The following is a 12998-nucleotide window of genomic DNA, read 5'->3' as shown; positions in this document are numbered from 1 at the left end:
CTCTGAGTGGTCAAAAACTGTGAAGATATTTGTATCCCATGTGAGTGCTCACCAATGGGTGACCTCAGCAGAGGAGGATTTTAATAATCAAGTGGATAGGATGACCACTTCTGTGGACACCATTCAGCTTCTTTCCCAAGCACCTCTGTCATTGCCCAATGGACCCGTGAACAAAGTGGCCATGGTGGCAGGGATGGAGGTTATGAATGGGCTCAGCAATATGAGCTTCCACTCACCAAGGCTGATCTGGCTATGGCCACTGCTGAGTGCCCAATTTGCCAGCAGCAGAGACCAACACTGATTCCTCGATATGGCACCGTTTCTCAGGGTGGTCAGCCAACTACCTGGTGGCAGGTTGATTATATTGAACCTCTTCCATCATGGAAAGGGCAGAGATTTGTCCTCACTGGAATAGATATTTACTCTGGATATCCGTTTGCCTATCCTGCACATGATGCTTCTACCAAGACTACCATCTGTGGACTCACGGAATGCCTTATCCACCATCATGGTGTTCCACACAGTATTGCCTCTGACCAAGGTACTCACTTTACGGCCATAGAAGTGCAGCAGTGGGCTCATGTTCGTGGAATTCACTGGTCTTACCGCGTTGCCCATCATCCTGAAGCAGCTGGATTGATAGAACGGTGGAATGGCCTTTCAAAGTCATAATTGCTGTGGGTGGCAAGCCACCCAGGTGCCAAGGCAAGAGACCGAGGACACGAGCTGTTCCAGTATAATAAAATATAAAATAAGAATAGTTATACCAGAGATAGATCTTAGATATGATTATATATGAATATCATTAATCAGTAGTTAGTAGCAATTACTCTTTATTCCAATATTATAATAATCCTCGCTCTATAATCATAAACTAGGAAAAACCAGGCCATGCAGAGATAGGAGCTGAAGGGACATAGTGAGAAGTGACCAGAAGACAAGAATGTGAGCCTTCTGTTATGCCCAGACAGGGCCACCAGAGGGCTCCTTGGTCTAGCGGTAACGCCAGCATCTGGGAAGACACCCATTGCCAAGCAGACTGTGGTCTAGCAGTAGCATTAGTGTCAAGGAAAAACACCCACTACTTAGCAGACCAGGAAAGAGAGTCTCCCTTTCCCCAGGGGAGTTTAGAGAAGACTCTACTCCTCCACCTCTTGTGGAAGGCCTGACATTAGTCAGGCCCACCCAGTTATTCGGAGGCCTAACCGTCTCCTTGTGATGCTGTGCTTCAGTGGTCACACTCCTAGTCCACCTTCATGTTCCATCTTGTACACCTGGTTCTGCCGTTTAGTTAGCATTAGCAAATTAGTGAAAGTACTGAAAGTCTCTGATAAGCAGAAATAATGGTGTAAGCTGTTTCTCTTTCTCCTCTCTCTCTCTGCCTCAGCTGCCAGGCAGGAAAGGGCCCCCTGTCCAGGGGACACGTGATCCATGTGGCCTTCCCTATCATTGGAGATGGCCCACACTCCTTATCCTGCCCCTCTGTCTTGTATCCAATAAATATCAGTGCAGCCTGGCATTCGGGGCCACTACCAGTCTCCGTGTCTTGGTGGTAGTGGTCCCCCAGGCCCAGCTGTCTTTTCTTTTATCTCTTTGTCTTGTGTCTTTATTTCTACGCTCTCTCGTTTCCACACAGAAGGAGAAAACACACCAACCCTGTGGGGCTGGACCCTACAATTACCATGTCAATTAGGTGACAATACTTTGCAGGGCTGGGGCAAAGTACTCTAGAAGGCTGTGTATGCACTGAATCAGCATCTGATATATGGTACTGTTTCTCCCATAGCCAGGATTCACGGGTCCAGGAATCAAGGGGTGGAAGTGGAAGTGGCACCACTCACCATCACCCCTAATGATCCAGTAGCAAAATTTTTGCTTCCTGTTCCTGCAACATTCTGCTAGCCTAGAGATCTTAGTTCCAGAGGGATTAACACTGCCACCAGGAGACACAACAATTCCATTAAACTGAAAGTTAAGATTGTCACCTGGACACTTTGGGCTCCTCCTACCTTTAAGTAAACAGGCTAAGAAGGGAGTTACAGTGTTGGCTAGGTTGATTGACCCAGACTATCAAGATGAAATCAGTCTACTACTCCATAATAGAGGTAAGGAGGAGCATGCATGGAATACAGGAGATCCATTAGGACGTCATTTAGTATTACCATGCCCTGTGATTAAGGTCAATGAGAAACTACAACAGCCCAATCCAGGGAGGACTACAAATGGTCCAGACCCTTCAGGAATGAAGGTTTAAGTCACTCCACCAGGAAAAAAACCTTGATCTGATGAGGTGCTTGCAGAAGGTAAAGGGAATACACAGTGGGCAATAGAAGAAGGTAGTCATCAATACCAGCTACGACCACATGACCAGCTGCAGAAATAAGGACTGTAAAAAGTATTAATCCTAGGTGAGTCTGTGTGGGTGTTGCCAAAGGAGATTTGAGTCAGTGGGCTGGGGAAGGCAGACCCACCCTTAATCAGGTGGACACCATCTAATGAGCCTCCAGCAAATATAAAGCAGGCAAAAAAACATGAAAAGGCAAGACTGGCTTAGCCTTCCAGCCTACATTTTTCTCCCATGCTGGATGCTTCCTGCCCTCAAACATCAGACTCCAAGTTCTTCAGTTTTGGGACTTGGACTGGCTCTCCTTGCTCCTCAGCTTGCAGACAGCCTATTGTGGGGACCTCGCGATCATGTTAGTTAATATTTAATAAACTCCCATTTACATATATACATATATATATACATATATAATATTTATCCTATTAGTTCTGTCCCTCTAGAGAACCCTGACTAATACAGATTTTGGTACCAGGAGTGGGGTGTTGTGTTGCTGAAAAGATACCCAAAAATGTGGAATTGACTTTGGAATTGGGTAACAGGCAGAGGTTGGAACAATTTGGAGGGCTCAGAAGAAGATAAGAAAATGTGGGAAAGTTTGAAACTTCCTAGAAACTTTGCCCAAAATGCTGATAGCAATATGGACAATAAAGTCCAGGCTGAAGTGGTCTCAAATGGAAATGAGGAACTTGTTGGGAAGTGGAGCAAAGGTGACTCTTGTTATGTTTAACAAAGGGACTGGCAGCATTTTTCCCCTGCCCTAGAGACCTGTGGAACTTTGAACCGGAGAGAGATGATTTAGGGTATCAGGTGGAAGAAATTTCTAAGCAGCAAACATTCAAGAGGTGATTCAGGTGCTGTTAAAGGCATCCCATTTTATAAGGAAAGCACAGCATAGAAGTTTGGAAAATTTGCAGCCTGACAATGCAATAGAAAAAGAAAATTCCATTTTCTGGGGAGAAATTTAAGCCAGCTGCAGAAATTTGCGTAAGTAACGAGGAGCAGAATGTTAACTCACAAGACAATGGGGAAAAGACATGCCTCTCCAGGGCATGTCAGAGGTCTTCACAGCAGCCCTTCTCATCACAGGCCTGGAGGTGTACAAGATAAAAATGGTTTCCTGGGCTAGGCCCAGGGTCCCCATGCTGTGTACAGCCAAGGGACTTGGTGTCCTGTGTCCCAGCTGCCCCTAGCCATGACTAAAAGGGACCAAGGTAAAGCTCCAGCCATGGCTTCAGAGGGTGCAAGCCCTAAGCCTTAGCACCTTCCACATGGTGTTGAGCCTGTGGGTACACAGAAGTCAAGAATTGAGGTTTGGGCACCTCCGCCTAGATTTCAGAAGATGTATGGAAATGCCTGGATGCCCAGGCAAAAGTCTGCTGCAAGGGCAAGGCCTTCATAGAGAACCTCTGCTACAGCAGTGCAGAAGGGAAATGTGGGGTCAGAGCCCCCAAACAGAATCCCTAATGGAGTAACCACCTATTGGAGCTGTGAGAAGAGGGCCACCATCCTCCAGACCCCAGGATGAGAGATCCACTGATAGCTTGCACTGTGTGCCTGGAAAAGCCACAGACACTCAACACCAGCCCATAAAAACAGCCGGGAGGGAGGCTGTATCCTGCAAAGCCAAGGGGCGGAGCTGCCCAAGACCATGGGAACCCACTTCTTGCATCAGTGTGACCTGGATGCGAGATGTGAAGTCAAAGGAAATAATTTTGGAACTTTAAGATTTGACTGCCCTGATGGATTTTGGACTTGCATGGGGCCTGTAGCCCCTTTGTTTTGGCCAATTTCTCCCATTTGGAATGGCTGGTTTTGCTCAATGCCTATACCCACATTGTATCTAGGAAGTAACTAACTTGCTTTTGATTTTACAGGGTCGTAAGCAGAAGGGAGTTTTCTTGTCTCAGATGAGACATTGGACTGTGGACTTTTGAGTTAATGCTGAAATGAGTTAAGGCTTTGGGGGACTGTTGGGAAGGCATGATTGATTATGAAATGTGAGAACATGAGATTTGGGAGGGGCCAGGAGTGGAATGATATGGTTTGCCTGTGCCCCCACCCAAATCTCAACTTGAATTATATCTCCCAGAATTCCCATGTTTTGTGGGAGGGACCCAGTGGGAGGTAATTGAATCATAGGGGCTGGTCTTTCCTGTGCTATTCTCATGGTAGTGAAAAAGTCTCACAAGATCTGATGGGTTTATCACGGGTTTCTGCTTTTGCTCCCTCCTCATTCTCTCTTGCCACTGCCATGTAAGAAGTGCCTTTCGGCCTCCACCATGATTCTGAGACCTTCCCCAGCCACGTGGAACTGTAAGTCCAGTTAAACCTCTTTCTTTTGTAAATTGCCTAGTCTCAGGTATGTCTTTATCAGCAGCGTGAAAATGGACTAATACACTTCCCCTCTCTCTCTGTCTTGCTCACTCACTCACTTCCCCTCTCTCTCTGTCTTGCTCACTCACTCACTCACTTCCCCTCTTGCCTTGCCATGTGATCCCTGCATGCCAGCTCCACTTCACCCTCCACCATGCATGAAAGCAGCCTGTGCCATCATCGGATGCAAATGCTGGCACCATGATTCCTGTACGGCCTGCAGAACCATGAGCCAAATAAACCTCTTTTCTTTACAAATTACCCAGCCCCAGCTATTCCTTTATAGCAACACTAAATGGACTAAGACAATTGAGATAGAAACTTTAAGCACCAGCCAGCAGATATGGGTTTTAAGAGTTTTGTTTCCCATTGAACCTACCAAATGCCCTGAAAACAATGTCAAGTATTGCCTCATTACATCTGCCTCTGCTGCAAGTTGTGATGTCATAATAGAATCATCCAGAAATCCTTTCATTGTTTTTCTTATGGAAGACTTGTGGACCCAAGGTGGCATTTAATCATAACTCTCTTGTCTAACTTGGAAACAAGAATTTACTCTCCTTCTCTTCTTTTTGTTCTTTCTTTGTTTCTAAACAAAAAAAAAGTGGGGGGCAGTAAGCATGATATCTGAAGAAATAAATATGCCCTGGAGATTTGGAGGTATTATGTATTACCTCCCACATTCTAGATGCCCACTCTTTCCCTGGGAAGAAACACAGAGACCCTGATAAGCCCCTGATTTAAGAATAACAGACTAATCTCCAAGAAGGAAAAACTGAAATGAGGTTTGTCAGGGCGTTTTGTGCCCTCACAGGGTGAGGATATGTAGTCATGTAGTTTCTTGGAAACTAATCTTTATAAGAAATATTTTCCTGAGCTTCTTTAGCTTCATCAGTTTCCTTTCTTTTTATTAGTAAATATAGCTAAAACTTGCTTTTAAAACATATATGATATTCTCATAAAATTTTATCTTTCAACCTAATCTAAGCAGTTCTCTAGCTATACACGATTTAGCTTTCTTTCTGTATATGCAGAGAGACATGGAATCATGATTGGAGGGATGTCCACCAGATGTCAAAATAGAGTTCTGGATTCTTGTTTTGTATCAACTTTAATGAGATATAATTTCCATATAATAAAATGTACATATTTGTGTATAATTTGATACATTCTCAAAAGTTTATACACCCATGTAAACACCTCCACATCATGATACAGAACATTTCAATTACCCTAACAAGCTCTTCTCTGCCCTTTTGATACAAATCCTTCATCTCAGCCCCAAGCAATCACTATTCTTTCTCTCACTTTACATTAGTTCTCTTATTGTGCAGTTTTATATAAATGGAATTATACAATATGAACTTATTTTGTATCTATCTTCTTTTGCTAATCTAAAAACACTTTTCAGATTCATCCATGTTGGTGCAAGGATGAATGCATGCTAAGTCCTATTCCATTATATAGATGTATCACATTTATATAATTATATTCCATTATATAGATTGCTAAATCCTATTCCATTATATAGATATATCACAATTGTTTTGTCCATCATCTATTGATGGATATTTGTCTTAATTTTAGCTTTAGATTAATTTGGATAAAGTTGGGGTAAGCATAAATACATAGGCCTTTGTGTTGATATGTGTTTTTCAAGCTCTTACATAAATCCCTAGGAGTATACATTCAACTTTCTAAAAAAAAGTCATTTTTTCCCCAAAGTAGTTTTGCCATTTTACATTTCCACCAGAAATTTACGGTTGTTGCAGTTGTTCTACATTGTTTCCAACACTTGAAATTGTCAGTTTCTTTAATGTTAGTGGGTCTCTAATGGTATCCCATTTTGCTTATAATTTCTAGTTCCTTGATGACTAATGACGTTGAACATCTTTTCACATGCTGATTGGCTATGCATATAAGTTCTTTTATGTAGGGTCTGTTTGTATCAGTTGACCATTTTAAAAAACAATTAGGTTGATTGTCTCCCTATTATTGAATTTTTAGAATTATTTATATAATATGGAAATACAACTTTTGTCTAATATATATGTTATGAATATTTTCTCCAGGTTTGTGGTTTGCCTTTTCATTTTCTTATGTATGTCTTTCAAAAAGCAGAGGTTTCTAATTTTTATAAAGCCTACTTTGTAAATTATTTTCTTTGGTGGTTTGTGCTTTTGTGTGTGCACTACCTACAAAATTTTTGTATACCCAAAAGTTGCATATTTTTTCTAGTAGCTTTTAGTTTAGCTTTACTGTTTTGGTATATGATCTGTTTAATGTTCATATATGGTTTGAGGTAGGGATTATGGTTCATTCTTTTCTATATACATAACCAGTTATTTCTTTTCTATATATAAGTAACCAGTTGTTTCAACACCATTTTTGAAAAGATTATCTTTTGGCTGGGCATGGAGGCTCATGCCTGTAAACCCAGCACTTTGGGAGGCCGAGGTGGGCAGATCACGTGAGGTCAGGAGTTCAAGACCAGCCTGGCCAACATGTGAAACCCTGTCTCTACTAAAAATACAAAAATTAGCTGGGCATGGTGATACATACCTGTAATCCTAGCTACTCTGGAGGCTGAGGCATAAGAATTGCTTGAACCTGGGAGACAGAGGTTGCAGTGAGCCGAGATCACACCACTGTACTTCAGCCTAGGTGACAGAGAAAGACTCCATTAAAAAAAAAAAAAAGACTATCTTTTCCCTGATTAGATTAAACTGTATTGATCCTTCATTAAAGATCAATTGACCATTTAGGTATAGGTTTATTCATTTCTGAATATTTATCCTTACATATTTATCCTTATATCAATAGCAGACTGTCTTTACCAAAATAGCTTTAAAGTAAATGTTCAAATCAAGTGATTTTATTTCCCTAATTCTGTTCTTTCTTGTTCTTCAAAATTGTGTAAAATACTATATGACATTTGAATAACCATATAAAATTTAAAATCAAATGTCAATTTCTAGGTACTAGTTCAATTTTGGAAGAACTGAAATATTATCAATATTGACTCTGCAATCATAGCATGTATCTCCACTTATTTTTATCTTCCTTGAGTTTTATCAACAATGCTGTGATCATAGTACTTAAGTCTTAAACACATTTTGCTAAATTTATCCTTATTTCATGCCTTTGATGCAATTGCAAATGGTGTTTATTTGATTGCAATTTCCAATCCTTGTTATTAGTACATAAAACACTATTTATTTTTGTATGTTTTACTTTATGTGACCTTGATAAACTCACTTATTAATTCAAGTAGCACTTTTAACATACATGTGATTATGTTACATTACATGGCATAGTTAACCTTAAGACAGTGAGATTTTCCTGGTAAGCCTGACCTAAGCACACAAGCTCTTTAAAAAAGGAGGTTTTTTTTCTAGTTTCAAAAGGCAATGTAGAATAGAAGCAAACTGGTTTCACTCTCTCCCACAGAAAACCAAAAACAAAGATTATCACCAGAAATATCCCAGAACTCAAATAAAAAGATGAGACCACTTCCAGGCCCACAGAGAAGTGAAAACACTGAGTAGTTGGTAAGAGAACTAGACACCCACATTTGCAATGCCCCCTCCCCCATTCTGCCTGGCACCACATGTGTTGAAAAATTTCCCCAACTCATTGTTTCTACACTGAGAAAAGCAAAATGGAGGAGACAAACAGCTTCCCCACCATTTTGGGTTCCCTGGCAGGAGAACTGTCCCTACCTTAGCCCATGGGAAGCATCAAGAAGTATCCCTGAAGACAGGCAGAGACAAAATGGGGAGGTGGGACTACCACCTCCAGCCCTGGAAACTCTGCTCTGAAATTCAGCCACAGGAGATGCGAATTACGGTGGATGTTCAGCAGCACCATGCTGTAGGAGTTTCATCCCACAGGTCCCCTGGGTACAAACCCCTAGCCAGCCTTCCCACACTACTGGGATATCCCTTTGGGACTTCCCCACCTCTAACTCGAGAGGAGCAGTGCTCTAACCATTTACTAGAGCCAAGGGGAGCTTGTTTTTAAGGTACCACCTAGAGCCATAAAGGAGGCCTATGTGACCTAGCATTAGAGAGCCTCTAAGCTTGGGAATAAGATAGCTGACTAGAGATGCCTGGTATTCATCTCCTCCCCACCCGCCACCCCAGACAAGAAGGAACCAAAGCAAAAAATAAACAGCTCAGTGTTGACTGGAGTGTTGAAGGAAGAGTGCTGGTATGCAAAAGAGGAGTGGAAATGCATCTGTGGTGATTAGAAGTCCAGGAGGGCAGTGTGGAAGCACTTGGCCTCTGCAACCCCTTGTCCCTCATCAAGATCAGAGCTGCCTAATGTCAGGAGTCACTTATTGCGCATAAACAAAAGATCCCCACCACCCCTGATTGCCACTGCAAACACCTAAAGTCCTTACAACAGGAGAATCCCACCGTCACCCAGTTTGGAGAGCTGCAAGGCATTCACACAGCTCCATTGCCCTAGATTAGGAGCACAATATGTGCACTCCCCATCCCCTAACTATCCCCTGTAAGCCAGTCTGCTGCAGCAGGGCACCATCTTGAGACCAGAGTCATGTCTGGAGTGCACCCTATTCTGGAGGCCAGTATCCACTGCAACTTTCCAGCACTGGAGCTCTGTCTTTGTTCCACCAAGCCCACACTGGTGGCCGAGCACCACAATGCTGGCAGCATGAAGCCTGGGCCCAGGATTGGCTGTGACCCTGGAGAGCAGAAAAACCAACTCCTACCACCCTCACTTCCAGACAGAGGAAAAGTCTGGCAGTCCCACCCAGGGCAAAACTGCCCTTGAGCCAGCCACACTGCTGCATGCCCTCCTCCAAGTCAGAGAGGCCCTCAAGCCTCTGAGTAGCTGACACGCTTCCAGGCCAGTGGAGTGGCTATGTGCCTATATTCAGGGCCTGAGTAACAGTTTTGAGGTGCCCTATTCCCTGCAGACAAGGCCCTGACTTGTCCAATGGCCCTATGTCCACAATCAGTGGCTGAGAAACTGCTCTAGGGACTGCCATTTGCAAAACACTCCCAGAACAACCAAGCAGTTGTGTGCCCTGGGACTGAAAAGCAGCTCAGCTGGCCAACCCTGGTGGGCAAATCCCCAGTCCAGCTGAGCAGATGCACACCCACATCCCAGGTCCAAGAAACAGCCTGGTGGCCCACCCCCAGCAGACACACACTCAGGCCAGCTGAGCAGTCATGCAGCTGTATCCTGGGTCTGAGAAATAGTCCCATGGGCTGCCTGCAGCAGACACACCCCCAGGCCAGTCAAGCAGCCCTGTGCCTGCATACCAGGCCTGAGAAACAGCCCTGTCAGCCACCCATGGTGAGCATGCCCATAAGCTGGCCAAATATCTATGCTCATGCTCCTGGCCAGAGTAACAGCCCAGTGGCCCCAACCCCAGGGAGCCAGACCTCAAGTTGACCAGCCCATTGTGCATATGCACACACATCCCAACCTGAGAAACAGCCTGGTAAGCCTGACCTAAGTGCACAAGCTCTTTAAAAAGGAGAGGGAAAGCTGCACCATCAGTGCCACAGACTCTCTCAGACTAGGCCACTGAGAAACTTGAAACACCACTAATGTAGATTACAGCTGAAAAGACTACACAGAGACTACATTACTGCATCCATCTAGAGCCCAGGGCAATGCACCCCACTGAACTGATGCCCTGAGGCCCATTCACATGAATGAGTCTTTCGCTTCAAAACTTACTCCATACAAGCAAAAGAGGTGATTTTTTTTCCCACCAGATGTACAGATATCAACATAGAGACACCTCAACACATTAACCTTGAAAACGCAAGGAAACATGGCACCTCCAAAGAAAAATAATAATTCTCCTATGACAGATCTCAATCATAAGGAAATATATAAAATGCCAGAAAAAGAATTCAAAATAATAATCTTAAGGAAACTCAGTGAGTTACAAGAGAATACAGATACAACATTCAATGAAATTAGAAAATAATTTATGATATGAATAAGAAATTTAACTAAATGGTAGATATCATTAAAAAGAGCCAAATGGAAATCCTCAGCTGATGAATTCAGTGAATGAAATTAAAATATACAATCAAGCACTTCAATAACAGATTAAACAAAGGAGAAGAAAGAACTTCTGTACTTGAAGATAGGTCTTTTGAAATAATACAGGCAGACAAAAAATAATTTAAAGGAATAAAGAAAGCCTGCAGGATTTATGGGACACCATTAAGCAAACAAATATTCTGGGCATTCCAGGAGGAGAAAAGAAGGGAAATGGAAAACACATTTAATGAAATAACAGCAGAAAAATCCCAAATCTTGGGAGAGGGATGAATGTCCAAGCCCAGGAAGCTCCAAGAACCCCAAATAGATTCAACCCAAACAGGTCCTCTCCAAGGCACATTATAGTCAAACTGTCAAAAGTCAAACATAAAGAATTTTTAAAGTAGCAGGAGAAAAGCATCAATTCAGATATAAGGGAATCCCAGTTTGATTAACAGCAGATTTCTCAGCAGAAACCTTACAGGTCAGAAGAGAATGAGATGATATATTCCAAGTACTGAAATAAATTTTTAAAAACCTGTCAACCAAGAATATTATATCCAGCAAATCTATCCTTCAAGAATGGAGGAGAAATAATTTTTCTTGAGAAGGAAAATTGAGGGAATTCATCACCACTAGAGCAGTCTTACAGGAAATGCTCAAGGGAGCCTTAGATTTAGAAGTGAAAAGACAATAACCCATCATGAAAACATGCAAAACTATAAAACTAACTGATATAACAAAGGGGAAAGATAAAGGAATCAAGCCTTATCACTACAGAAAACCACCCAACTGCAAAAATAAATAATAACAGATGAAGCAAGGACCAAAGAATATACAAAGCAACCAGAAAGCAATCAATAAAATAACAGGAGTAAGTTGCCACCTATCAGTAATAACTTTGAATGTAAATAGATTAAATTGCCCATTTAAAAGCTAGAGACTGGCTGAAGGACAAAAAAAAAAAAAGGCCCAACTATATGTGCTGCCTTACCTATAAAGACACACAAAGACTGACAGTGAAGAAAGGAATGGAAAAAGATATTTCATGCAAATGAAAACCAAAAGTGCCAGAGACGGTGGCTCACATCCATATATCCAGCACTCTGGGAGGCCAAGGCAGGCAGATCACGAGGTTAGGAGTTCCAGACCAGCCTGGCCAATATGGTGAAACCCCATCTCTACTGAAAATACAAAAATAAAAATTAGCTGGGCATGGTGGCACACACCTGTAATCCCAGCTACTCAGGAGGCTGAGGCAAAAGAATCAGGTGAACCTGGGAGGCAGAGGTTGCAGTGAGCCGAGAGAGTGCCTCTGCACTCCAGCCTGGGCAACAGAATGAGGCTCCATCAAAACAAAAAACAAACAAACAAACAACAAAAAAAACAAGCAGGAGTACCTGTATTTATATCAGAAAGTACAGATTTCAAGCTAAAAACTGTAAAAAGAGACAAAGAAGGACACTATATAATAATAAAGGGATCAGCTCAGCAAGAGAACATAACAATTTTAAATATATATGCACCCAACACTAGAGCACCCAGATATATAGAGCAAATATCATTGGATCTAAAGGGAGAGGTAGACCCCACTACAATAATAGTTGGGGACTTCAGCACCCCACTCTCTGCACTGGACAGATCATCTAGACAGAAAATCAACAAAGAAACATTGGCTCTAAATTGCACCATAGAACAAATGGGTCTAATAAACCTTTACAGAACAGTTCACCCAACAGCTACATAAAACACATTCTTTTCATCACTACATGGAGCATTCTGCAGGATTGGTCATATACTAGGATACAAAACAGGTCTCAACAAATGTTTTAAATCAAAATTATATCAAATATCTTATCTGATCACAATGGAATAAAACTAGAAATCAATAACAAGAAAAACATTCAGAACTATGAAAATACATGGAAATTAAGCGGCATAATCCTGAACAAACAATGGGTGAAGGAAGAAATTAAGAATGAAATTTTAATACTTCTTGAAACAAATGAAAATAGAAACACAACGGAAAAACAGTATTAAAAGGCAAGTTTACAGCAATAAATGCCTACATTAAAAAAAAACTAGAAAGAAAATAAATGACTTAATAATGCACCTCAAGGAACTAGGAAAGCAAGAACAAACCAACCCCAAAATTAGTAGAAGAAAAGAAATAGTAAAGATCAGAGCAGAAATCAAATTAAACAAAAACACAATACAAAATAACAAAAAATGAAAAGTTGGTTTTTTG

At 41.9% G+C, this 12998-nt stretch overlaps 1 protein-coding gene across 1 annotated transcript in view; it reads right to left on the bottom strand.

The window, feature by feature from the left end:
• CYP2E1 (cytochrome P450 family 2 subfamily E member 1) overlaps window positions 1-7372 on the bottom strand; it is a 47886-nt gene extending 40514 nt beyond the window's left edge. The window contains exons 1-2 of the mRNA XM_055353999.2: window positions 7280-7372; window positions 550-726 (exon numbers count right to left, since the gene is read on the bottom strand). The gene's annotated coding sequence lies outside the window, so the exon portion shown is untranslated. The remainder of the gene's footprint in view (window positions 1-549; window positions 727-7279) is intronic.
• Window positions 7373-12998: the final 5626 nt, after the last annotated feature.

Source organism: Gorilla gorilla, chromosome 8, assembly GCF_029281585.2.
Source record: "Gorilla gorilla gorilla isolate KB3781 chromosome 8, NHGRI_mGorGor1-v2.1_pri, whole genome shotgun sequence".
Taxonomy (NCBI): domain Eukaryota; kingdom Metazoa; phylum Chordata; class Mammalia; order Primates; family Hominidae; genus Gorilla; species Gorilla gorilla.
This window is presented reverse-complemented; position numbering and strand designations above follow the sequence as displayed.